The 5,128-nt window shown below is 38.1% G+C and overlaps 1 non-coding gene across 1 annotated transcript; it reads right to left on the reverse strand.

Annotated features, from left to right (window-relative positions):
- Positions 1–1,104: 1,104 nt before the first annotated feature.
- LOC141541960 (U6 spliceosomal RNA) lies at positions 1,105–1,211 on the reverse strand. The gene has a single exon (XR_012481975.1). It is a non-coding gene; the product is annotated as a U6 spliceosomal RNA (small nuclear RNA).
- Positions 1,212–5,128: the final 3,917 nt, after the last annotated feature.

A 5,128-nucleotide genomic window follows, 5' to 3' on the forward strand; every position in this document is an offset into this window, starting at 1 on the left:
TTCCCTTTTTTAAACTCTCTTTGGGATATAAGCCCAGTAGTAACATTGCTGGATTAAAGGGTATGCACAGCTTGATAACTTTTTGAGTGTAGTTCCAAATTGCTCTCCAGAATGGCTGGATGTATTCACAACTCCACCAACAATGTATCAGTGCCCCAGTTTTCCCACATCCACTCCAACATTGTGCATTATCTTTCCCTGTCATTCTAGCCAATCTGACAGGTGTGTAGTGGTATCTCAGAGTTGCTTTATTTGATTAATAATGACTTGGAGCATCTTTTCATATGGCTAGAAATAGTTTCAATTTCTTCATCTGAGAATTGTCTGTTCATATCCTTTGACCATTTATCAAATGGAACCTTTGACTGTAAAAATTTTTCCCCAGTTTTCAATTTGATATAAAGAAAGTTTTCTACTTTGTGATCAATAATGATCTCTAATTCTTCTTTGGAGATAAATTCATTCCTCTTCCACAGGTCTGAGAGGTAAACTATCTGATGTTCTTCTAATTTATTTATAATCTCATTCTTTATGCCTAGGTCATGCACCCATTTTGACCTGATTTTGGTGGACGCTATTAAATGTGGGTCCATGCCTAGTTTCTGCCATATTAATTTCCAATTTTCCCAGCAATTTTTGTCAAATGTTGAATTCTTATATCAAAAGCTGGGGTCCTTGGGTTTATCAAACACTAGATTATTAAAGTTATTGCTTATTTTGTCCTTTGGCCCTAATCTATTCCACTGATCAACTAGTCTATTTCTTAGCCAATACCAAATGGCTTTGGTAACCACTGCTTTATAATATAATTTTAGATCTGGTACACCTAGGCCACCTTCATTTGATTTTTTTCCCCATTAATTCCCTTGAAATTCTTGACCTTTTGTTCTCCCATATGAATTTTGTTATTTTTTCTAGGTCATTAAGATAGTTTTTTGGGAGTCTGATGGGTATAGCGCTAAAGAAATAGATTAGTTTAGGAAGTATTGTCATCTTTATTATATTTGCTCGCCCTACCCAAGAGCATTTAATATTTTTCCAATTGGTTAGATCAGACTTACTTTGTGTGGAAAGTGTCTTGTAGTTTTGCTCATATAGTTTCTGAAAAATATGGAATGCTTCACGAATTTGTGTGTCATCCTTACGCAAAGGCCGTGCTAATCTTCTCTGTATCGTTCCAATTTTGATATATGTGCTGCCGAAGTGAGCACTGAAGAACTCTGTACAGTAACTGACCTCTTAGAATCAGTTACCTCAGGCTTCTAGGAGTCAGAGCTGAGAGATCATCTTGTTTAGACTGTATCCCTAAAATAGTTTTATCTTTCACCTAAGCTAAGCCAATGAATGTTCATCTTACTATTTCCTGATCCTAATGTGATTCATTATCATTGGTTGTAACCTAGAATTGAACAACATACTGTTAGTAAAAAAGCTTTCCAGCCTCAGTTTGAATATTTTCAGTGCTCACTGCCTCATGTCAAGTTTTTTTGTTTGTTTGTTTTGTTTTTGAGGGGAGGGAAATGAGAATGGGGGATTAACTATTAGAAAGTTTTCACTGAACTAGAGTCTGACTCCCTGTAATTTGTACTTACTTGTCTTATTTTTTACCATGTGGAACAGCAGGGGACAAAACATCTTGCCTTCAAAGTGACAATGCTTCCAAGGAACCAGAGAGAGAAAGATCTGGGTAACAAAGAGGCTGAATTTGGGTGATTAGACAGACACATCCAGTCCCTAGGGGGCTCCAATTGACTTGTCCTGGAGCTGAATACAGTTTTAAGTTATGTTTCAGTCTATCTTTTTGATCAATTCTGTGTCATGATGCTTCTCACACAGGGAAAGTATGAGCCTCTGTGTCCTCCAGATGTGGGACCAGAGAGGCTGTGATTATTTATTAATGTCTAGTCCCAGAAAGGGAGAAGTATGAGAAAAACTGCCTTTTACAACAGCAGTAGCAACAGATTTGTACCAAGTGCCTACACTTTGCAGGGTCCTGTACTAGGGGCTAGAGGCCAGCTCTAGAAAGGAGCCCTTGGTCCAAAGATGAAGACCAGCAACTAGAGGAATGTAAACTTCTTGGAAGCAGGGACTGACCTGTCTTATTTAATTATTGATAAAGAACTTGGCACTCTTACACAGTAGAGATTCTCCATTATGGAATTGATTTAAAATGAATGAGAAACCCTGGATCAAGACTGTTAACCAGTCATTTGGCTTACAAAATAATATTCTACTTTACAAAAGCATTCACTCGGACATGAAGCTGCAAACTGAGACATAGACTACTTGTGGATTCTTGGTTGTAGCCAATGTATAGATTTATTTTGTTTAAATATGCTTTTATCTTTTCTAAATGGGGGGTATGACTTGGGAGGAAGAAAGTAATTATCAATAATGATGCCAATAAAAATGGGAGGGAATAAAAGATGATTATTACAGTATTAAAAAAAACACACAGAACAGAAACAAATTCTAAGGAAGAAAAGAACAAATAGGACAGCTTTGAAACTGTTGAGTTTGTTACATGATCATGAAGAGAAATGGAAGCTATATATAATGGAGATCTATGGTTATAGATGCAATCCTTTCTTTTTTTTCCTGTTCTTTGTCAATAAAGTTGCTCATATTTGTTGACATTCGAATTCTGAAGTTCAGAATAACATTTTGACAGTATTCAAATTCTAAAGTACAAAATAACCAGATAAATGTAAAATCAGATTTTAAAAAGAAAACAAAGCAAAAGGATTAATACTAAGATTCCTATGAACAGCAAGATCCTAGAACCTATCATATGTGATTCATTTTACAACTATTTGACTACATATGTTTATTGAGTTCAGATAAAGGGATTCATTGGATGTTGGGAAAGATCGAAGGCAAAAGGGAAAGGGATTTGCAGAGGATGAACATGCATACACTTTAGGAAATAATGAAAGATAGAAGGACCTGGCATAATCTGATCCATAGGGTCACAAAGAATTGAACATGACTGAAAAATAACAAAAGGTGGACTGATGTAGAATTCTAGACTTGAAGAATCCTGTCTCAACTATTTATTTTATGTCTAACACTATATAAGCCGTATGCCCTCAGTGGGACTCATTGTCCTCTTCCTAAAGTGAGGACATTGGATCATAGGATATATATTGAAGACTACAGGTGGCTCTCAAAATTACCTAATCTTATCTTCTCATTTTGCATATGAGGAACTGAAACCTTTGGAGGTAAAGTAATTTGTTTCAAATAACACACAGTAAGCAGCAGAACTGGACTAAATGATCTCTCAGGCCCCTTCCTACTCTAAAATGCTATGAAATCACATCCCACCCACATGTATGATATATGAGCTCTGCACCCTAAACATCTCTCAGAGTAGGTCACTGCATAAAGCATATCAATCCCAGAAAGTCAGAGCACAGGAAAGAATAATAAGGCCTCAATCCCCCTGCAGTAGCAGTACACAGTTCCCACCAGACCCCTAGGCACAGGCCCCATAGCCAATATGCGAGCATGTAGTGAGATTCAAATAAAATAACGGACATAAACCTTAAATCAACATGTAAATGCCAGTTATTATTTTATTATTAGCTTAAAATCACCAGGCCTCCAGCCTGGTGATGATTTCATTCTCTTAGCTTTCTACTGCACTCCTGCTGAGCTCAAGAAATATTTATAGAAAAATACAGGGGTGTGATCATAAATGTTTAACAATCAGAATCTCTGGGCATGTGTGTGTGTGTGTGTGTGTGTGTATGTAGGGTATATACATACACTTTGAAATTTAATTTGTATTATTATTAATACTTTTTTGTCTAGACTGTCAATAAAACAATAAATTAGGTTATGATATGTAACAGATTTTTGAGATGTAAATGCACACAGCCATTCAGGCCTGTTCTGTTATGAATTTCATAAACATTTCATAATTTCACAAAGTTCTCAAACTGTCAGAACTAGCTCCTGGACTAACACACCCTTCTATGGGACTCAGATTCCTTATCTGTAGAGTGAGGGTGTTGACTAGTATCCCTTAGAGAAGATCTTCCCACTCCTGAGTAGCAGGTATAGATGTGCATACACACTCATATAATTATTCAACCCCTATGTCTCCATCTCCTCTCTTCTTTGAAGGTCTCTAATCTGGGAGAAACCTAAAATAGCATAAGAAATATCACGACAGAAAGGCTAACAGAAGTGCTTCTATGGCAATAAGATGAAGGCAACAAGGTTTTGTCTCAGGATATCAATTTGTAAGTGCAAAATGGGATTGATATACTTTATACTTGGGGAACACACATCCTCCCCACAGTGGTTCAGAGAGTCACTATTTTTGTACTTGTACCACGAGATCTTTTGTTTATCTATATCATCTGGGTATCTGGCCACTAGACCCAGATGGCTCTGGAGGGAAAGTGAGGCAGGTGACTTTACAGAGCCCTCCCTCATTTGCACATCATGGCATCGGGGCCCTCATGTCATGGTCCTCTGCGAGAAGGAAAGAACAATGACATGGTCCAGGTGACCATCTCAAAGTTTTCCATTACCATGAACTCCCTTTGCTGGGGTTTGTCATCCTTTCTACCTTACCAAAGACATGGGATAGACAGCCCTTTTCCTAGTTGGAATGCACCAGACATTGTGCTGTCCGTGGTACTGTCAAAAACCCCTTTTATTTCAACATCCCCACTCCTATCCCACTCAACTGCATTTGCCCTACATGTTTGTGATGGAGAATGGGAGGCTTAAAGTGGGAGTGATAGAAGGAAGGTAGTTGGGATGGAGCCACTGAAAGGAGATATAGAAAAAAAATATCCCTTCTAATTTCTCCTTGTAATTCTTCAGCTGTCTGGCCCGGATTGCCTCTGGAACAATTGTTTGCCAAGCCATTCAAAGGGGCATTTCTCTGGTAGCACCCAGCCTCTCTCCTTGACAGGCCATGTGGAAGGGGACAGGCCTGAATGGCTGTAATATGAACCATGAAAGTGGATATTAAAGGCTTTATTACAGGGTAAGGGCTGCTAATTGCAACGTTCCTTTCAGGAAGCCAGGAGCTGATGAGCTTAAGCAGTGGCACCCAATTATTATAACTCTGTCAGTATGAAGCAGGAAAAAAAAAATCAGGGAGGGG

This window comes from Sminthopsis crassicaudata, chromosome 4, assembly GCF_048593235.1.
Source record: "Sminthopsis crassicaudata isolate SCR6 chromosome 4, ASM4859323v1, whole genome shotgun sequence".
In the NCBI taxonomy this organism is placed as follows: domain Eukaryota; kingdom Metazoa; phylum Chordata; class Mammalia; order Dasyuromorphia; family Dasyuridae; genus Sminthopsis; species Sminthopsis crassicaudata.